The sequence below is a fragment of the Bison bison genome, unplaced genomic scaffold (genome assembly GCF_000754665.1).
Source record: "Bison bison bison isolate TAMUID 2011002044 unplaced genomic scaffold, Bison_UMD1.0 scf7180017864466, whole genome shotgun sequence".
Lineage (NCBI taxonomy): Eukaryota > Metazoa > Chordata > Mammalia > Artiodactyla > Bovidae > Bison > Bison bison.
The window spans coordinates 5,719,556-5,742,966 of NW_011495027.1; the positions used below are offsets into that span (position 1 = coordinate 5,719,556).

Consider the following 23,411-nt stretch of genomic DNA (forward strand, 5'->3'; position numbering starts at 1 on the left):
AATATTTTGGGTGGGTTTAATTTTCTAAGCTTTGAATCAATAGATCAAATATTTTTGAGTGTTCACACTTTCCTTATGGTATTTATGGACCAAATCGGATAAATCAATTTTAGGGCATAAAAGTAGCCCTTCCAATAGAAGTTTGTTGTTTTCCAAGTTTCATCTTGCCATCAAGACCCTCAGGCAGGGGATGTATAGTCTGTGGTACCCAGTAAAAAATGAAAATATGGAGGCCTTTGTTCAAAAAACAGGAAGAAGTATAAAATTGTATTTCTTCTGTGGTATCTCCTTTGAATTGTCATATTTTAAATTTTCTATTAATGTAATTCAAGTAAACAAAAATTAAGATTTTTTATTATTAGCATGAATTTTATTTACTGTTCATCATTATATTGGCAATGCCAGTTTTAAATGTAAATACAAAAGTATTTATATTATGTGCAGAATTACTGAAATTGCATAAGTTTTATTTCATAGTTTGTACATGCATATGTATTTTGCTACCAAAGATTGGAAATGGTACACAACACTAACTCAACTGTTTTTATCACATTTATTTACACATACACATTCACCAACATGGTGCTTTCAATTTACTGATGAAAAGGTAAGGAAGAGGGGAAAACAAGGACTCTGGATTGCCCTACCACTTCCTTTACTTCTGCGTCGTCATTTTCAGCTTAAGTGATTGGCTAACACGTGGACGTAACGTGAGTAAGAAGGATATGATATGATTGATTGCTTGCATTTCTTAGAACACCATGCCTTCTTTATGTGTTCTATGTTTGAAGCAAATTCTGGTGGAATGAAACCTAGCCTCCGGGACATATCAGCGTCCCCTCTCCTTTGCTTATACTCATGGATATAGCATTTTGACCTTGTACTTGCTTTGAGTCTTCCACAGTAACTCCCCCATATTGTAGGTCCACCACAATTGTGCACACATCTGGGGCATTGTGAATTCCAAGTGTGAATGGGGCAGCAAGGACAGATAGAAATGCATATTGTATATGTATATTCCCTGTTCATGTGCCTGCTCCATTCTACCTTAGAGTGTCACCCACGGAACACATTCAAAGATTTAATTACTAAGAATTTTAAGATAGTGACAGCCCAGTATCATTAGTCCCATGAGACTGTGCAGGTCACACACCAGTGAAGTAGGCCACATCTTTAAGCAAAGTTCTCCTTCATCTCAGTTTCAGTTACTGTACTGTCTTTGGAGCACCCTCAGCGTAATATAGTCCAAACAAGTCTTGTATAGTGGTTTCTATCATTTAAGCCTGTAGTGGTCTCTTTTAGACTCATCATAAGCTCTTGGAAAGGAAGAACTGTATTTTATACGAATTTGCATCTTCAGCAGAATGCTGTGTATATGGGAGGTGTTGTTGTGAATATTGATGGAGGTGAGCACCCCACACAATGTGACTCACCAAATCCTTGAAACCAGAGTTAGTAATGCTTCTTACTCTATTCCTACTTGCTAAATCCTTTATGTCAAACTAACAAAAAAGTGAGGTACTCTGGCTCCTACTTTTGATGTTCCTTTTTAACCTGTCACATCTTGAGGAATCGCCAAAAGTTTACCTTTGTAGTATGGGTGAACTTTCTGGTTCTTTCCTAGTCTGTGGCTACAGTGTGCAGGTCCCCATACTATCTCAGTCCAAAAATTGTAGGGTGCTTCTACCACCTCCAAGTCTAATCCCTCTGAAGACACAGTGTATGCAACCACTGCTAGGATCTTGGACAATCAAATCTTTGTGTATGTATAAGACACAAATCCTACACATACAAATATTGAACCCTCCGGGGGAAAATGAAATGACACAATGACTTTAAAATATACAGACACGAGCCAGTTCACCATGGTGAAAAAAGACACTCCAAATTGAGGCCAAAATGTGTGACACATTACTCACCTTTACCCCCTTAAACCCAGGGACTGCAGCAAGCCCTATACTAACCGAGTAAGATGATACCGTAAAAAGATTCTGGGTGTATAGGTTAACTATATCTCTAGTATCAAATCATTTCCAAGAGTGGCCTCAAAAGGGGAGAGTCTGAAAGATTTGCATTTTGTGTTAAAGGACCTAGAATCTATCTAGTAATAAGGGTAAAAGCCAGAGAAGCCAAAATGCCTACCTAGACCAAGGGGATGAACACAGGGTCAGACAGAGGAAATCAGAGAGAACTATGGTCCAGATATTTTCTAGACTGCAGAAGACAGCAAATGGAATGACATAGAGCAGATGATTTAGAATGACTTTTGGTGAGTAAGTGGTTCAGTGAATTTAAAGGCATTGACTCTGGTCTAGACACATGGCCAAGGATATGTCAATATGATCACTGTCCTTCTTGCTGGATAGCACAGCTCGTGGGATAAACAGGATTTACAGAATGAAGAAAAAACTCAGGAAATGCTATCCTTGTACTCACCATGAGGATCAGAGGAAGAAATCCAAGGCAACTAAGCAAAATAATAAGAGTAAATTTGGAAAAAAGAAAAAATAAGAAAACCACGAGGGAAGGAAGGAACAAAGGGAGGAGGAGAAAGAAAGAAAATGATGGCTCAGCTGGTAAAAAATCCACCTGCAATGTGGGAAACATGGGTTTGATCCCTGGGTTGGGAAGATGCCATGGAGAAGGGAACGACTACCACTCCAGTATGGGTTCCTCATCTGTGGATTCAAACAGCTGAAAATATATGGGAGAAACATTCCAGAAAGCTCTCAATAACAAAACCTGAATTTGCTACACTGGCAATTATGTACATAACATTTACACTGTATTAGGTATGTAGAGATGATTTAAAGTAAACAAGAGGGTGTGTGCGGGCTATATGGAAATGCTACGTCATTTTATATTCATATAAGGGACTTCAACTACCGCAGATTTGGTATGCACGGGAGTCCTAGAACCCGTCCCCTGTGAATATGGAAGGAAGACCGCATGTTCGTGAAAGTCCCCAGCCTTGCACAAGGCCTGACACATGGAAGCAATTTCAAGTCAGTGAAAGATTAGAGAAATTAGAAAGGAACAAAATAAACTATGATTTAGTTTCGATTAGTGCAATTTTTCTCTTCAATCTCTGCCCGCTAAAAATGTCAAAATTTACCCCATGATGAGAAACTCAAAAGACAAACACTTAATTGAAATCAGTTGATACCTTTCCTAAGGGTACTCATCTTCGAAGTGGGAAGAAGAGAATGAAGGAAAGATGGAAAATGAAAGAGAAGAGAATGGATGGCTCACTCATCGATTCCAATCAAAAACAGCTTGAGTTGCTCCGAGGGTAGCCTCTGAGGCGTGGTTGCCAAACAAAACATGGAGAAGTGGACCTGCTGTGATCCACAGAGACTCAGAGACGCTGAACGGCCACCTCACAAAGCTAAGAAAGATCTTCTTAGGAAAGCATCTCTGAGGGGCCATGGTTTCTGTGTTCATCAAAAATCCCCGAAAACCTAAGAATTGGGAGGTAGTCAGAATTGATTTAATCCTTTTTACTATAAATCTCATTTCTGCAAATGATTAACAGAGGCAGAGACATAAATGGTAAAGTCTCGATCAGGGAAAATGCTGTCAGCGTATCATCTAGATAGATTAGAAAATGAGCGCTCAGGTTTCTGTGAAGGAAGACTAATGACATTAAGTCAAGATGAAATAGAAGGGAGCGTTGCACAGGCTCCGAAATCATAAACCATGAGCTCACCCTGACAGAGGACCCTCAGCAACTTTCTGAACTGGAAAATTATCAGGAGTTTGGGCTCAGAGTAGGTTCTTAGGCCTCATTTAGAGTCCCTGGTTTGTTTGGGTTTGTTCTGCATGGCCTCGCCAAGGTTCTGACAATTGTATGAAAGTAAGATCCTTCTGCCTACAGCTTTCAGTGCAATTGATCGCACACTCCGAAACAAGAAAAGGAGGGTTTGGCTCACTACAATAAATAAACATTTAAGAAACTTCCATACTGTGCAACCATCTGATTTTCGAAGTGTCACAATTCTGCTGCCTTTCAGAAAGAGGGCTGTTACCCTGAAATCAGTGGTGGCTGAGACCAACATCCTTTGTTTAAGTTAAGATCAAATAGTGAAGCAAGTATATAAATTCCTGCCAAATAAAGCTAAACCAGGCCTTCTGCTCTGTTTAGTAGTGGGAACAAGCCTGTGCGTCTGCTTCACATGTGGTATATCACTTGATTACTTTAAGTGTGTCTCCCCTGAAACACACACACACACACACACACGCTTCCCCTTTTTAAAATAAGCCAGTAGAATAACTTCAAGTGTAAATAGTTTCCTACAATTTCCCTGTGATTTGATAGAGTAAATCTTTTGTGTTCTATTGCAGTGTCTTTAAGTTGATCCATCCTTTTTCAGTGACACACGATGATTAACTGTAAATTGCTCCCATCATCTTAAAAACTAAGAGTCCTTGCAAACTCACTGTGAGCGAGTCTTTCATACTTAGGCAGGGAGAACTGGCGTCCCTGACATTTGCTGTCCTGTGGCTAGGCCAGGAATGATTTCCAAGCCTCATAACGCACCACTGATTTTTAGAAAAGATAGTCCTATTAATCTAATATTCAAGGTAAAATCTTTATCCAGTTTCAGAGTTGGAATGGTTATGTGAAAAATAATTCCCATTCTCTAATCCCAAACCCCTTATTATGGCTATACCATCAGCAGATAAAAATACACTGTTCCTTACCTCAAATTTCTAAAATATGCAATAGCTAGATGGATAGTTAGGTGGGTAGATACTTACTGTTCAATTCTAATGTTTCTGACTTAAAATTTTAAGGTCATTGTCTCCTTTCTGACACCTTTTATTACATCAATATCCCATTATATCATTATAGACTCATGAAGCAATGTACTTTTACATTTTGCAGGATAATGACTCTTTTGTATTTCAGTTTTTATCATAATATAAATCTTGAATTGCAATTTGCATATCTTTTGTTTAGAAAAAGAGACCCCTATTTAAGACTTTGTCATTTTAATACATAAGCTTAAAGTGGCTTTTTTTTTTTTAAGAAATGCACCGAAATATTCCAATTTATTCTTCAACTGAATAACTGAATCTGATTCAACTTCTCCTGCCGCATCAAGAAGTTAACAAATGTCCTTAACAATACATTTCCAACAATGATGGCTCCACCGCTTAGTCCTCTGTGCCAGTAGGTTTTTTGCCGTTATAAGACCAATCAAATTGGTAATGGTGTCTTGGACTGTACATCAGGCTAATTTTACACACACAGGTGTGAACACATGCATCTTTATGTATGTGTATGTATATGTATATATTACTAATTTATTTATTTCATGTGAAGATATGAAGAGCACATTATGTATGTGTGTGTGATCACTCAGTTGTGTCTGAGTCTTTGCAACCCCAATGATTGTAGCCTGCCAGGCTCCTCTGTTCATGGAATTCTCCAGGCAAGAATTCTAGAGTGGGTTGCCGTTTCCTACCCCAGGGGATATTCCTGACCCAGGGATCAAACCCACATCTCTGGCGTCTCGTGCATTGGCAGGCAGATTCTTTCACCACCCGTGCAGCCTGGGAAGCCCAGCACTATGTCTATATACAAATGTGTGTATATGTATATACGTTTGTTTATTTTTTTCACATAAAGAGTACACTGTCTGCTCATCAACTTTTTACTTCTATCACTTTGTTTCTTCCCTTTGTTAAACCATCTCTTTAAGAAACCTGAGAAATTTGTCACTGTGACAGAACTTGGGTAGATTTGAAAAAGCCTTTAAGAGACAGGTGGAGAAAGCAATGGCACCCCACTCCAGTACTCTTGCCTGGAAAATCCCATGGATGGAGGAGCCTGGTGGGCTGCAGTCCATGGGGTCGCTAAGAGTCAGACACGACTGAGCAACTTCACTTTCACTTTTCACTTTCATGCACTGGAGAAGGAAATGGTAACCCACTCCAGTGTTCTTGCCTGGAGAATCCCAGGGACGGGGGAGCCTGGTGGGCTGCCATCTATGGAGTCACTCAGAGTCGGACATGACTGAAGTAACTTAGCAGCAGCAGCAGCAGCTTAAGAGACAGGGTGTAAGCAGCATCCTGTGGCCTCTGCACAGCAGGAAGGAAGCAGGCAGAGTGCTGAAGTATCTAGCATCCCTCATGCCTAATGCAGTGCTTAGCACACAGTAAATGCATACCAAATAGTTGTTGAATAAATGAATGGATGAAATGAACCAGAACTTTTTCCCACTCTTATCAAATTAGTGAACTACCTCAGTAGCTCTCCCTCTCAGAGACTGACAGACCCTTTACAGTTCCTTTGTCCTGCCCGGCCCACAGCCTTACTCAGTTGACTTTATTCCACTCTTGTGCATTCATTCCATTCTACAAGGGTTTGGTGAGGTCAAGGGTTAAGGCTGTTGCAAAAAAGCTACCTTTCTGCAATAAAACAAACCCACCATCTTAAAAGTAAGTGTAACCTTGTACTTACAAATGTCCTGACGACACACCTGAACCCATTGCTTAGGTTAAATGAGAGTGAATGAAATGTGGAGCTCCCAACCAGCACTGGGAGGCCACAGAAAAATGGAGTTGAAATCCTGGTTCTTCCATTCACTAGCTGTCTTCCTTTCTGCAAGTGATTTCATTCTCTAAGCCTCAATTTCCTCATTTGTAAAGTGGGAGTAATAATACCTGCCTTACAGGACTGCTGTGAAGACTAAATGTGACAATACGCATGAAACAGTTTATGTAGCCCATACTACGTTTGCAACATGTGTTTACTTCCACTGCCAGCCCTTCTTTCCCTCTCTCCTTCCCTCATGCAATTATTTCAAATTATTTCTCTTTCTTCCTGGAGAGAATGGGACATTCAAATATGTCTTCAGACTTGGCCAGAATGAGGTAGATGAGCCAATGGGAAGTGGACCAAAACAGCCAGAGCAGAAAAACCAATCTCATGCCCTGAGGGCTTTGTCTCCTCTGAGCCCTTCAGCTCTCCCTGACCTTCCCCTTGGACTAGGACATGTGCCCCAGGCACTCCAAGAAGTCCACATTTGGCCAACCTGGCTGACAGTGACTCTGCGGGGAGCTTTGCAAGCCCCGTAAACATAGGCAATTAAACCCCTAAAAGCTCTTAGGCTTATTGCCCAGTAAATTCACAATGAATAGTAACCTTAATAAATGTTATAAATCTCACCTCAGAGCCAACAGGAAATTCAAACTTTTGCATGTGTGGGAGGCAAAATGCTGCTGAAACAAAAGGGAGGTGTGTGGACAAGGAGAACATTGTGCTCGGCCTCCTTACCTCTGGCAGCACCAGAGCGCCATGGGCCTGGGAAAGGCCCTTAATTGTATTTTGTGAGGCAGTTCTCTGGACTTCTGTCTCCTCTGGTCCTTCACTTGCCTTAACTCTTTCTTGTCCCAGTGGCCCAAGAGGTCATCCATCCATAGACATCTCCTACGGATTGAAATAAATAATGGAAATAAGGAACAGGGACAAATTACGGACAAGTTGCCTTTTTAAGTCAATGTTTCAGTCAGAAACAATTTTAAAAACTTAATGAAACTCTAAAACTGAAACTTAAACTCAGTGCTATAAAAAAGGGGAATATTGAAGAAGAGAAACCACTGGATATTTTGATCCACACCCTCACTCACAAAAGGGTGTTAGTTTTAATAAACAGTCACAATTTGGGGCTGTTATGAACCATAAGGCACACTCCTGGCCATGTTTCCAATTTCCTCTCTTGCCTTTACTGCTGTTATATTAAGGTCTGTGGTGAGGCAAATCTTTATTAAAAAAAGGTGAGGAGAGCAATATTCCAGATTAGATTATTTCACCTGTTCTAACTGTGCACCAGCCAATCGGAGATCTTCAGTGTGGGTTTAAATGCAGCAGCCCTCCCACCTCTGGGGTTGACAGAGGGGGAGTTTCAGCCGGTGGTTACAAAGTGAATGCAGATTAGGTCGTTTTAATTACTGACTTTAACTGAATATGGAATACATTTTCCAGTCACAGAGAGGGGCAAATAAATGCATCTGGAGCCTCCTCCATCATGGAGATAATTACACTGGGACTGAAAAACATCTCGGGAGTGATGAGCAATGTGGTAGAACAGTCTTCGGAGAAGGTGTCTTTCCTTGAAGGATGGGTTAACGTGGAGGGGACATTGAGTGACTTCATATGGAAATAAAAAATTTTCTCTTTGAAGACCCAATTCATGCAGGACTCTTGGAGAAAAATGAGGGGAAATGCTCAGCATGTTGGAAATTACCTAGAACACAGTCCTCAAATAGCAAAAATCCCATTAAAGCATATGCTTCTTTGATTCTCCTGGAGGTTTCTTTAAGACGATAGACTTTCTCAAAATGAATCGTCGGGGACTTCCAAATCCTTTAATTGTTTCTGAAATTTCTCTAATTGTGGGAGTTGCCGAAAAGTACTTTTATGTATTGAATGAATGGCTTCTATTCCCCAGTGTTAACACAGTTTCTTTATATCCTTTCCTTCTCTTCTTTTCATTTTGGTAGGTATAGGACAGTTCTATTCCAAGCCAATACATACATGGGATTTTATTGAATAGTGTTATTAAGGCATGGGATAAGCTACTTAACCGATGGCATAGCCAATTTCACGTCATAATAAACTATGTTGTTACACCATCTTACAGAATTTATTTTGGAAACACAGGTTTTAAAATTCTTAACATAAGCATCCTTCTTATATCTACCCACATTCAAATATAGAGGGCTTGCTCCTGTGAGCAGTCCTACCCTATAGAAAGATAATGTACATTGTAAATGTGAGTAATATAAAATTTTCTTGCATAAATAATTTAAAATTTTCTGATAGTCATATTAGAAAAAACATAAACGAAACAGGTGAAATTAACTCAGTATGTTATTTAGTCCCACATTTCCACAATATTATTATTTTCACATATAAGCAGAAACCTTTATTAACAAGACATTTTACATTCTTTTTGATAACTAAGTCTTCAGAACCTATTTTCTTGAAGACATTTTGCATCTTACATTTACAGCACATCTCAAATCAGATCAGCCACATTTCAAATGCTCAATAGCCACTGCGGCTACCAAATTAGTCAGTGCAACTGTAGACTCAAAAATCTCTAATGCTTTAAGGAGTTTATCTGATTCCATCCTCCCTTCTAGTCCCTTTGGTGTATATTGCTACCATTTTCTTACCAACTACATCTGCTTTAAAACCTTACATGTCCTGTGAGTTCTGAGTAAACCCAGGTCCTATCATATAACAACAGACCCTTGTAGTTTCCAGGGGGGGTGAACTTGATACTTCCCAATGTTTATTCTGAGAACATAAATCCTCATCTTTTAAGATGCCTGTTTCCTTCATGTGTGTTCATAGGAGTACCAGTCCCTATACGCCAATCACCACAGAGAAGAGAGACTCCAGTTTGGAATCAAAAGAAAGCCATCCACATTCTACAGGTGGGGTTTTTTTAAGGCGGAACACCATCCCCACCTCCCTTGTCTGCTCCTTTAGGGCAGTCTCAAACCCACAGCTCCCTCTACATTGAATCCATTTTACCCTTTACCTTGTCCTTCTGCTATATATTCAATCTGACGGGCTGTCACCACAAGTAATTTAACACTGTCTTCACCTTGAGATAATCAAGAACTCAGGGGGTAGTTTTTAAGTACAAACTTATATATATATATATATATATACAAAAACATATGTTTCTTTCTTTCTCTCACCCCTAATCACAAAGAAGACATAAAAAGTACCTTCATAGTTGTTTCCCGAAAAAAGATTTTTATTAGTCCACTAATGGATCTTTAAAGCTTCCTTCAGGCCTTCTCGCCCCTGCTGGGCGGTGGAGGCTATCGGCAGGGAGGGCCACAGCCAGGCTGGGTTGATCCTCGGACCTGGATGAGCTTCCAAGGGCCTCCGGGTGGGTCAGGAATCTGGCTGGAGCTTGTGCCCAGCACGAGGTGTGGGGGCTTCCCCTGTGCCCCCACCCTATGACTTGTGCAGAGGGATGGCCTGCTGTGCACCGCAGGTTAGAGTGGGGCTGGTGCCCCAAGGTGTCCTGGAGGGTGCCTCAGCCCGAGGGCGAGGCGGGAGCCAGGGTGGAAAGCAACTCCGAGGGGGCCTCCCTGGACCAGGTGCCATGAAGCTGGACAAGGAGAAACTGGAGCGGATCCTGAGGAGTCCCAGAACATCAAAGCTCTTCAGAAAGACCTGGAACAATTTGCCAAACTCCTAAAGCAGAAGAGGGTCACCCTGGGATATACCCAGACCAATGTGGGGCTCACCTGGGCTCACTTTTTGGAAAGGTGTTCAGCCAAAGGTCTACCTGTCAATTTGAGGCTTTGCAACTCAGTTTCAAAGAACACGTGTAAGCTGTGGCCTCTGCTGCAGAAGTGGGTGGAGGAAAACTGACAACAAGGAAATCTGCAGGAGATATGCAAGGCAGAGGCCCTAGTGCACGCCCAGAAGAGAAAGTGGACTAGTATGGAGAATCGAGTGAGAGGCAACCTGGAGAGCATGTTCCTGCAGTGCCCGAAGCCCACTCTGCAGCACATCAGCCACTTTGCTCAGCAGCTTGGGCTAGAGAAGGACGTGGTTCCGGTGTCGTCTGCAACCATTGCCAGAAGGGCAAACAATCAAGCAGCAACTATTTCCAACCAGAGGATTTTGAGGCTGCTGGGTCTGCCTTCTCAGGGGTATCCGCATCCGTTCCTCTGACGCCAGGGCCCCATTTTGGTACCCCAGGCTACGGGGGCCCTCACTTCACTACTCTGTACTCTTCGGTCCCATTCCCTGAGGGTGAGGCCTTTCCCTCGGTGTCTGTCACCACCCTGAGCTCTCCTGTGCATTCAAACTGAGGTGCCCACTCTCCCCGGGAATGGGGTGTGGGGGGAGAGGAAGGGAGAGCTACGGAGAGAAACCTGGGGTTTGTACCAGGGCTTTAGGATTAAGTTCTTCATTCACTAAGAAAGGAATTGGGAACACAAAGGGTGTGGGGGCAGGGAGTTTGGAGAAACTGGTTGGAGGGAAGGTGAAGTAGGATGATGTTCTTAACTTTAATACCCACATCACTCCTCACTTTGTTCTTATATGAAGGCCTGGGACCTAAAAACAAAACAAAGCTTCCTTCAGTGTTAATGAATGTGTCCTGCCACTTTTTTTTTTTTTTAATTAATTTATTTATTTGGCTGTGTCAGGTCTTGGCTATGGCACCCGGACTTTCTCCAGGGCATGTGGGATCCTAGTTCCCGGACAAGGAATCGAATCCATGTGCCTTGCATTGGAAAGCAGATCCTTAACCACTGGACCACCAGGGATGTCCCATCCTACCACATCCTTACCAGAAGTAAGGAACCCGAACAATCCAGAGGAGGAATGCTGAGGTGGAGGACCTATCAGCCTGTGAGCATGAGGATTTGGGGGCACTTAAAAAATACAAAACCCAAACAAAACAAAAAAAACAAAACAAAAAAAACTTACATTCAAAAATATTCTGTCATGATATCAACATATGCCTGTAGTCTTGCTATTTCAGAAGCCCATTTATCTAAACAAGGCCTTTTGATGTCACCCGTCTTGAAGTATTTGATCTGGTCAGCAAAAGACTTCAGAATACTGGCTGTTTGTGAAAGAAAGTTCATGTGAACAAACAGCCAAAATAACTAAAGCAGAGACTGAAAAATCAGGTTTAGGGGAAAAAGAATTCAAAAGCTTTGAGTGCCATACATATACACACACACATATATATTAAATGTTATCCAACATTTTTTCAGTTATATAATAATTGATCATTGTTCTTAATTAAATAGTTAGGCTATTTTTTTTTGTTATAGAGAAAACAAATATGGGGGTTCATTTTTAGTACATTCTTCCTGGGTCTCAATCACTCACTTCTGTTACAGGCCATTATAACCAATACAGCTATTATACAAGATGTCCACACCCAGTTGCAAGTATTTAAATGTACAGGCACTGTGTCAATTAGAAAAGGAAAAAGAAAGAAAAGAGATGAAAAGAAAATCCTAGCACGACAAATGCAAACCCATAAAGCAGCAGCAAGTGCCACAAAAGCAGTCTCCAACCTCCTCTCTCGCCAAGACTGCCGCTGTGTTCTGAGCTGGGTAAATAATGCCAGGTCCAGATAATGTGTCTTTGTTCAGGACCAGACTCCAGGGGCTCTCCAGGTGAGTAGAAAACTCCTGATGCTGAGACTGGGCAGCCTCCGACCCTGTGTGATCCTGTCCTGCCTGATCAACCATAATGCAAATGTCCTGAGGTTCTTTGAAGACAGTGAATCCGAAAAGATTTACGCTTGTCTGAAAGTATATATTTGAGGTTTTAAAAAAAATCTTCCAAACATTAGCCAAAGGAATTGTACATGTGAGAAAAAATCAAGGTTTACAAAAGCTAAGTTACTTGTTTAAGATCATGTAACTAGTTGCTAGAATTAGGGCTAGAAATTGTAGGGAAACTGAAATAGGAAAAGAAATCAAAGTATACCACATGAGAACCAGCTTGTGGTTCTTCTATTTTCTTTTATGATTTAGATCACGTGGGGCCTTCATTATGTAATGAAAGTAAACTGCTTATTGATGACAATTAAATAGCTGTGTGGCTGGGAGTGGTTAGATTTTTCTGGGAGAAAGCTAGATCACAAGTGTAAGTGTGAACCCTACCTTTTCTTGTCAGGTTAAACATCATGAGAACAGAAAATTCTCCTCTAGTGCTGAACCCTAGTTCCCAGCGCAGTGCCTCATCCATTATAGAGTCTCAATAAGCAGGTTTCGAATGAAAGAGTGGATAAATAAATTAATGAATAATCAAATGGGCTCTTGGAATGAAAGCTCTTTACAGTAGAGATGTGTCTGGTTTTACATATTTATTACATTCCTGTAAATGTGTGTGTGGGCCTGATTTTGGTTACTCATGTGATAAACTATTTTTTTTAATGTACTTATTTTTTAAACTTTTTTTTTTTTTTTGTATTGGGGTATAGCTGATAACAACATTGTAATAGCTGCAGGTGAACAGCGAAGGGACTCAGCCAAGCAAATACATGTATCCACTCCCCTCCAAATGCATCCACTTTGCATCTAAATTAGCAGTAGCCATTCTGTTAAGTCATTAATGATTTGAACCAAACACATACAACCAGAAGTGGAGTTCTATTTAGAGGAACTTTCCAAAAGTCAACTATTCTTTATGTGTTCGGGAGGACAGATATCCCCTTACATATCTGTTTTGTAAGCTTGGATGCGTGCACGCAGCTCGGTTACTGTTGTTTTAATAGCTGGAGTCATCTGTTCAAAGGAAAAGGAGAAGCACCAACAACAAAGAACAAAAAGCAACACGCCCGAGGCCCTCCAGGAGTTGTGACAAGTGATTAAGAGCAGAACGGGGCTACGCCTCAAGAACTCTTGCTCTCGCCTGCTCCCCTTGAACCCTGGGAGACTTGGTTTGCCATCAATTCTGCACAAAGTGAGGCTGTATTTTTCAGTTGAGAGACAGTTGCAGGGACAGAGACAAACACCTTGGTATGTCAACCTTGAAGTACCACCTGGAGGGCGAGGACCTTTCACAGTTTAATAGTGGACAGAATGTTATGGTGATGATCTGGGTCAGGTGGTGACTGAAGCAGTCACGGATCCTGAAACAACAGATGTCACAGTGACAGCTGTAATATCCAAGACTTATTTTTCTCCTTCAGCAGCAGGACCAAATAATGGGGAACAGATCTGATCCTACAGAGGAGGTACTACGTTGACTTTATTAGTTCCCTCACTTGGACTGTACGATGTTAACTCCTTACACCATGTGTGCCAAATCCCGAGCAGTCAGATATGTCCTGAAGACACGAAGTAAAACCCATGATGCTAAAGGTAGGCCTTTAAAACCTAATTTTCTAAAAAGAGTTTTATCTTGGCATTTTTGTCACCAAATTCTCCTTGGGTCCCACAGAGAAAAATGATCTGGCTTTTAAAGCCTACTGGCAAATTGGTGTACAATTGCTGATAAAGTAGCTCTCTATCAAATATGAAGTTCAGAATGTCATGATTATAAATATGTCATAGAATTTTTAAATGGCTCAACATACTGGATAGTCTATATCTATGAGACTATAAATTTCATTGATTCATAAAGTATATGGAATAGTTTTATAATATTAAACAATGGACAGATAAAATTATGTTGGCATAATACTTGGTATAGTAGACACTCAATAAATATAAACAAGCAAATAGTGATCCAGAACCGTGTCTAGAGCTGTTGGTAACTGTATCAAGGCTTTTAAGTATTTACTACTTGCCCCCATCTTTTTCTACCTTTCTCTCTATACACTTGCTTGATTAATACTGTTCTAAATAATATGATACACTGTAAAATTTTTGTTTATGCTTTATAATATATGGGATGCAATAAAAGTTAATTAAATACCACAAGGAACAAGAACTCTCAAGGAGAAACCAAGGAAAACAGCATCTTTTAAACTAGACTTCCAAATGCCTTTACCCTTAGAAAATGACTCTGTGTTTTTCAAGGGATGTGGAACACAGTCACTGTCCATTGCTGAGTGTTTCTGTGGTTCCTAGTGTGAGGCTTTTTGACATCTTTTTGGGGCTGATCCACAAGCTCTTCTAGAGCTTGCTGTCTCTTTGTCACCTCATTCTCAAATTGCATGAGAATGTATTTCTCAGTGTTTCTCTTCCTGCCACAATCGTGTCTGGATCGGCAGAGCCCTTTCCACAACTACTTTTCCTACTAGCCCCAGACAAATTGGCCTAAGGATCTGGAATAATGACTGAGGATTCCTGTCATTCTAGTTTCCCTGTGGTGGGAGTGAGGAGCAAATTGATGAAGACTTGGCTTCATGTCCATGAGCATCATCCTCACTCATCAAGGGCTACTATTCATTGGATTCTGAAGACATAGACAAGTAAAACAATATGAAGTCCTTCAGAAACGTAGAGATGTCCTTGGGAAAATAACTAGCAACATAAGACAGTTCAAGAAAATATCCCAAATGCATGATGTGGGCAATAATTGTTGAATGAGGGCTGAGTGCACTGGGAGGCAGTGGTCGAACATACCTGGAGTGTATGGAGGAAAAATAAGGAAATCAAGACCAGAATGCTAAAAAAAACTAAACTGTGAAAGGCTAAGAAGAGTTAATTCTATTTCAAACCAAAGTGAAAAACCCTGAAAGCAAGAAAAAAGATTTTTATCTTCATATCTGGCCTATTCTAAACCAAGAAGTATGAGGAACTTCACAAGAATGAGTTTGATCGCATATGATTGACAAAGTAGAAATTTTAAAATAATATTGGAAAAATACCTGAGAGTGGCCCCCTCCTCCCTGTCTGTGGGTGGCCCCAACCTAATCATATGAGCGATTAGAACTGGAGGAGGCAGGTCATAGACTAGGTGAGTTCTAGAAATATAACCAAACATGCAGTGTTAGGAAGACAGAAGGAGAAGGAAAAAAGAAAAATCCTCAGTGGGATGAAACCCAATTTTAAGCCTCTAGAGCATAGAAAAGCCCCACTATTCATTAAGGGAGGTCCCACCAGCTATTTTCTCAGGCAGCTTGTATTCACATTAATGAATGAAAGAGAGAATTTTAATGTGCACCTCTGAGAGAAATAAGACCCCCAAAAAGTTCATTCCCCAGATCCCTCTGGGTCTTTTTTTTTTTTTTTTCCTTTTCCCTTTTCTAGTGCATAGTAATGAGGTTTCTTGGTTCTGTCAAGGTGGGGCAGGATAGAGCTGGAGCAGGCTAGGCAGGTTCTGTGCTCATTCACAGAGGTTTAGCATCAGAGAGCTCACCTTTATCTGTAACCCAGAACTTCCTCCCATGCTTGTAACTCAGACGCAGCCTCAAGTTCCATCCAGTGGGGCAGAGGGAGCTGAACACAGTCATCCCTCTGGGCCAGGGGAAGCCCAGGCTACTAATGGGACCATCCTTAACCTCCTCCGGAATAAACCTCCAAACATGCACCAACCTTGACTCTAGTCTCCTGGTATTTAATCCTGGCTTCTTAATGCCCTTTCCTCCCCCATCCAAATCAAAGAATAAACTTCTACTGGACATTATAAGAAAGGCTTAATTCAAAGAGCCAGAGGTCAAGATGTCAATCATATTTGCCCTGAAATATCCCTGAACGTGTAGAAATTCATATTTGTTTGCATTATAAATGCACTAAAATGAGCTAATTATAGTGATCATAACTCACAATTAAAAACAAACACAGTTAGAAATTTCAAAGACTTTTGATATCTTTTCTTTAATCATTCACCCAGGCTCAAAATATGCATTTTTTAGATTAAAGCATTAAAGTTGCTAATTATATTCTCAGAGCTAACAATTATTTCTTTACCCTTTTACTACCTTCTTCTGGCAACAAAAAAATGTCAGCACTGATTTAATTTTTTGTTATTATAGGATTAAAAGAAGTTTCTAAAAACGCAATTAAATTTGCCCTATAGCTAAAGCAACTTCCCTATCAGCATCTGAAACCTCTTCTCTAAGACAACAGCATAAAAAAAAAAATGATTCAGAATTTCTTGACTTTTGTGATACATTCCTTCGGTGATTATCTCCGATAACAACTCAACCGTTTTAATGAAACTCCCTGCACATCACGTCCTGGTGAAAGGTAGAACATATTAGATTAATAAAGAAAATGAAAGTTAAATTGGCTGTTGGAGTGTGAAGCCCTGCCCTTGTCATGCATGGGTTCTTCACCTTTGGGAGCCTAGTTCAACTTCAGCCCCAGGCCCTAAGTGAAAAGTTCAGTAGTCTTGAGTATGTCCCCACTTAATATATCACAAAATCAATTATTTTATGGTGGTACACTTGGTAACCTATGCTCAGACAGAATCAAGTTTTGTTCCCACTGGGGATTCACCAATTATCTATTCAGTGAATTATTTTCAGATAAAGCAGAAACACCTGCTGTCAGCAGAGGGAGTATCTGCCTAAGATGGGTATCGCTCTGAGCCTGACGTGTTATTGCATTTGTCACGTGCAGGATGGCACTGCGAGACTTTGGATGAATTTATCGCATTACCGAAATGCTGGATGGGACATTGTAGCATGATTCAGTGCCCAAAGTTAGAGCTAAAATGCTGTAGCAAAGAGATCTAAATGAAGCCACAGAAAAATTGGGGAAGGGGGTAATCAAGTGTGCAGATACTGCAACTCATCTGTCTTGCCTTATTTCCAATAAGTCAGCACAAATAAAAATTGTGATAATTCAGCACAATTTCCTTTTACTGGCTATTGACCTGGGCCAGATTCAAAGTAACAACCAAAGAAAGGCTCCATGGACTTTGATTCTGAGATTGGGACAAAGGTCAGGCTTGAGACAAGCATAGTTTATGAGGGTTGCTATCCCTAACCATCTACTCAGGTAAGATTTTCATTCTTTCAGGTCTCTTTCTCAGCAGTCAGTCAACCTCAAAACATCAGTGCCATTTATTTTCTCTCTTTGGCAAAATTAATAACAATATCTGAAACTGAAATAAAGAACAAGCACAACAAACAAACAAGGTATCTCTGTAAGCTCAGCTGTATTTCATAATCTCAAAAAATTAACGCATGAATTCCTGGACCCACGCACAGTGAAGCCCAGAAGCATGTATGAGATACAGGCCACTGTATGAAGAGTACTTTCCACTGGTGGATGGAATAGGACAGCATTAGGGGGCCCTCAATAGAGTGATACTGAGAGATTAGTGGGTACTTTTCTATTATACTTTTGTTCTTCACTGGAATGATTCCCTATCAAAAGTATTATGCCAGGAATCATGGGGAAAAGTATCATTTTTCTGATTATGGGCATGGTTTCTAGAGCTAAGTTTAGAACACAGTTTCCAGGATTCAAATCCTAGATCTACCCAATTAACACCTGTGTTACCTTGGGCATTTATTAAACCACATATATAAGCCTTAGTTCCCTTAACCTCAATATGAGAAAAATGGTTCATAGCATTATCCTGAAAAGTGGAAGTGAAAGTGTTAGTCTCTCAGTTGTATTTGACTTTTTGTGACCCCATGGGCTGTAGCCCACCAGGATTCTCTGTGCATGGAATTCTGCAGGCAAGAATACTGGACTGGGTTGCCGTGCCCTTCTCCAGGGGATCTTCCCAGCCCAGGGATCAAACCTGGGTTCGATCTGCCTGCATTGCAGGCAGAATCTTTACAATCTGAGCCACCCAGGAAGCCCTAGAATTATCCTGAGGAGGATTATTAATAATTTATGTAAAGGTTTTGCATGATACCTGTCACATGACAATACTCTGAAATTTTTACCTGTTGTAGTGGTGGGGTTATTACTCTCACTGTTATTGTGCTGTTGTTATATTATTAATATAGGAGAATATTAAATGATTCCCAGGACCAATCCATAAAACTCTTTAGTTGAGAGAAGTAGTGGAAGAAACATAATGATTGCGCTTTAAGCTGAAAGGAAAAGAGGCAATGCGTTTAGAACAGACATCAATCTTACTGCACAGGCTCTAAGTCAGCTCTCAAATTATCTTTGCTAATAGAGAGGAGAAAATAATTCCAAAACAACAGCTGACTCAACAAGCTGGCATTTTTTAAAAATTGAAATCCCCTCAGAGATACAGAAAAACAAACTGTCAGCTGATGCTCTTTGTACTGGCTCTTGGTCCTAGTCGCTGGCAGGTGCCTGATACTCATCTGCATCTCTGAGAGGGGACTTTACCTTGCTGGTGACCTGGGACCTGCCACCCTCATAGCACTCCAGGAGCCCTGACTGCAGAAGAGCCTCACTAAGACTACATCTCACATGCACTGTCAACCACTCCCTACCCAAATTTCCTCTCCATTCCAGCTCTCTTAACTTATTTTCTCAAGGCCAGAAGTTCTACCTATCTATTGAAAGAATTAACCTTACTGTGAAATATTTCATCATATCCTAAAGACATAGCCTACATGAAAACATAGGAACTTGCTCTGGAAAATATAGTTATTCCAGGCCTGGAGTTTCTTTGGAATCTCTGATGTCCAAGCTCTAGCCTTCCCCCACCTTCCTCCTCACCCTACCCCACTGCTATTATTCCCAGATATTGTTCTCAGCCCTGGCAAGCAGCATAAACACAAAGGCACTGTCTCTTGAAGTAGAGGCCAAGTCCCTCTATGACAGGGGTATCTGGAAAAGAGGCAAGTGTTGGGTGGGGATCATGATGGGAAAACACAGGATGAGTTCAAGCTCTTTATGCTTTAGCATGGAGTTAAGCAGAGTGAAAGTTCGGAGGAACATCAGGTAAATTTCAGTCCTGCCAGTCTTTTCAGCTGACCACCAAAAATGGTTTGCCTCTCTCTACTTTTACTGCAAGACTTAATAGAACAGATAGCTTAACTATAATAATTTGACAGAAATCCATTCATTATACAAATAGTATAATGAATAATAATCCACTCCTTATAAAAATCATTCAAAACTTAGTAATTTATTCACCTACAAATATTTATGTTAGCAGGTACTGAACTAAGTTCTGTGGGGAAGAGAAGCTAAGATAGATACACAAAACCTAGACCAGTGGTTCTAACCCTGGTGCGATTTTGTTCTGAGGGGAGGTTTGGCAAAGTCTGGAGACAATTTGGATTGTTACAATTGGTGGGCTCATGGTACTGACATCAGGGAAGAAGAGACCAGAGATGTTGCTGAACATCCTACAATGTAGAGGATCGTCCCTATAATGAAGGATTATCCAGCCTCAAACACCACAGTGCAGAGGTTTAAAAGCCTGAACTCTACTGGAAGATGTTACAACCTACATTCAACACAAAAGACCAAAGTGCCCACATACAGTATTGTATGTGATCTAGATGGAGACGAAGAACAGTTGACTACTGTCTGCTGAATGGGGTCCAATTCTCCACTGGGCTCTGATTGCTATGGAGGAGAATGGAGGGAGCATCCATTCTCCCTACATGAATGCCTCCATTGTAGCTATTTCACAGCCACTTGAAGGTTTTCTTCAATTTATTCCCTTAGAGAGGCTAACTTGCCACCTGGGGAGATTCTAAGTTGTATTCATGAAACTTTGGAGAATCATCCCTTTGAAACTCATTGTCAAGTGGGAGAAAAGGTTGAGAGACTGTGTTATAGGTTTTAATAGGGAGCCTAATCTAATAAAATTCAGCTTACCTGGATTCTTGAATTTGGGGACAGTTTAAATTCTATATTATTGCTAATAGAGTTTACTGGCATATATTCTTCCAGAGTCTCTCAAAATTCTACTTGATATATTTATTTTTAAAAACCGAATGAAATTTATTTTATTTTGAGCCCTCCCTCCTTTAGTATGGCAGAAGTGGACATCTTTCAAAGCACAGGAGTCCACGATGGAAAAGAAGACACAAAGGGGCCCCTCAGTGCTGAAAGAGTTGGGAATGGCTGAGTTGTGTGTGTCCTGTGTCTTTTTTTTTTTTTTTTAGGTCATGTCTAGTTAACAATCTTTTATGTGCAAGCTTAACCACTAGGTTAAGAGCAGACTATATCACTTCCAGTCTTGGTTCTAGCACTAATTGGTTGTGTGATCTTGGGTCCACCTTGCAACTTCCCTGTGCCTTATAGGAAGGACAAGATGATAAAAGTAATTAATATATGTAAACTGCTTCTAGGAGTAACTGGCTCACAGTTAAGTACCCTATAAGTTTTACCCATTTTTGTTTCATTTAACAGAATTTAGTGGCACCATTTGAAACACATTGACTTTTCTTTATGTACTACTGGTCTCTGGCTCAAGGGTTTTCCCTGAAGCCCCCAGGCTTTCCATTTATGTCCACACCGACAGTCTTCTCCTTGGTGGCCCTCTAGGAGTCCTGAACAGCTGTAATTGTCACTATAATACTAGCACATAGGTCTTTAGCCAGAGTCTCTGGAGTCCTTGAGATCCATGAGCTTCTTTATTATTTTTCAAATCCTAATGTAGCTCATTTGCTTACTCATAATAAAGCTATATGTATAGTGCCTGGCATATAGTAGTCATTGTTAGTGAAATGGATGGACTATAACTTCTGGTCTTATTTGTTTGCTTTCAGATGTTAATTAATCAGAAGTATGGTTATTCTATCCTGAAAAATAGATCAGTTCAGTTCAGTTGCTCAGTCATGTCTGACTCTTTGTGACCCCATGGACTGTAGCACGCCAAGCTTCCCTGTCCATCACCAACCTCTGGAGCTTGCTCAAATTCATGTCCATCGAGTCAGTGATGCCATCCAACCATCTTAACCTCTGTTGTCCCCTTCTCCTCCTGCCTTCAATCTTTCCCAGCATCAGGATCTTTTCCAAGGAGTCAGTTCTTCACATTAGGTGGCCAAAGTATTGGAGTTTCAGATTCAGCATCAGTCCTTCCAAAGAACATTGAGGGCTGATTTCCCTTAGGATTGACTGGTTTGATCTCCTTGCAGTCCAAGGGAAAAAGCAAATCAGTTTGTATAAATGAAGATCAGTTTGTGTAAATGCATGTCTCCTATGAGTAAAAATAAGGAAGTAAATTAATCATGTCTTTAAAAATGCTTATTTTTCAGAAGACTAAATGTTTTAAAATAAGGAGTCCATCCATGTTTGGGGGAAGGACTAATCAAAGGAATCTTCACTGACAAAAAAGGTTAGAAGTTGCTGAAGTCTAATGTAGTATACCTTGTTTTCTCTCTTTTATATTTGATTAAATGTATCTGTGAAGGGCTCCCAGGGGGCGCTAGTGGTAAACAACCCGGCTGCCAATGCAGGAGACATGAGACCTGGGTTCTATCCCTGGGTTGGGGAGATCTCCTGGAGGAGGACACGGCAATCCACTCCAGTGTTCTTGCCTGGAGAATCCCATGGACAGAGGAACCTAGTGGGCTACAGTCGATAGGGTCACAAAGAACTGGACAGGACTGAAGAGATTTAACACGCAAGTGTATCCATGAAATAACAAAAACATGAATGTCTCCAAAAAGCAGGCCCAGAAGTGAAATGGGAGGCACGGTGCCTGGCTGATGCAGGATGCATGGTTGAAATATAATCTTCTGTGTGCAAACTTAACGTGCCAGTTGTTTTATTTAGGGAGAGAGAGAGGCGGGGGGGATGCATTAGAGAAGAAGTCCACAGCATAATTAGGAAACAATCAACACGTTTTTCTTGCTGTCCTAATTTTTTCTTCACTTTAAAATGCTCCATTGAGTTTAATTAAACTTGCCCTAGGCTTATAAGCCTAGCAAACTGGGGAACATTATTTTTTTTTTTGAAATTCGCTTTCCTGTCAGAAAGGTTTTCTTCAAACTGGCCCAGTACTGCTGAACTTGAAGGTTTCAGGGGATGTTAAAACAACTGCAACCAAATTAATGTAGATTATCTTTATTTCTTCCTATTGATTTGAGCAGAGGGGACGGGAAGCTGGGCACTGCCAAATGAAAGACTTCTACAAGGTTATTAAGGATGCTTGGTTTGGAAAGCGGAGAGTGGCAAGATGATTTCACATGGTTGTGAAGGAGAAAGAGAGGGATAAAGGGCCATGCCAATGATGAATGGTTACTGTTATTTCAGTGTACTGCTATTAAGAATGCCATTTCTTCCCTTCTTTGTGGATGTCAGCATCCTATTTGCCGTTTCCCCATTCTGTGAAGTCCCAGCAGGACTGCCAGCTATTTGGTCTGCCTGCCACCAGCTACCACTTTCCTTGGCAAAGGGGCAGATGGGTATGTGACCATTCTGGAAAAGTGAGAATCTCACTTTCTCTCCCTTAGGAATTTGGATCTTAATCAGAGAGACACATAATAAGGAGTTTGGGAAAAAAAATAATTTTAATTTCAAGGCCATGTAGAGTTTGTCCATGAGTCCTAGAATAAATTCTTTATAGTCACTTAGATTCCAGTCTGTTCTGAAGCATGCTTGCCCAGTTTGGGGTTGGATTTTGTGAGTTCTTCAGTATTTGTATTAGCTGTATTTCACTCATTTATGCTGAGATAGCGAGCAACCCCCAAATCTCAAGGGCTTACAACAATACAAGTTTATGTCTTACTCATATTAAATGTTGCTTGCAGGTTGCCCGAAGCTGTGTTCCATACACCCTTCTTTCCAGGTTGAAGGTATAGCTTCTAATGGGGGAATTGCTACTCTGGTAGAAGATGGAAAAGCACTGTGAGGAAATCATAGGATCCCTGCTAAACCTTCTGCTTGGGAGTGGGCATGTGTTATTTCCAGTCATCCTCACTTGGTCCAAGCAAATCTAATATCAGAAGGGCTGGAAATAAAATCCTCCTCCAGGGAGGAGTCTATTAAGAGCAACAGATACTCTTGAGAAATAGTACAATTTGAACTCCAGTTCTGCCAAATATTAAGTGTGAAAATGTGGGGAAATAACTCTCAGGGCTTCAGTTTCTACATTTTTAAAC

At 40.7% G+C, this 23,411-nt stretch overlaps 1 pseudogene; it reads left to right on the forward strand.

Moving 5' to 3' along the window:
• Window positions 1-6,856: 6,856 nt before the first annotated feature.
• Window positions 6,857-10,857, forward strand: LOC105003293 (annotated as a pseudogene).
• Window positions 10,858-23,411: the final 12,554 nt, after the last annotated feature.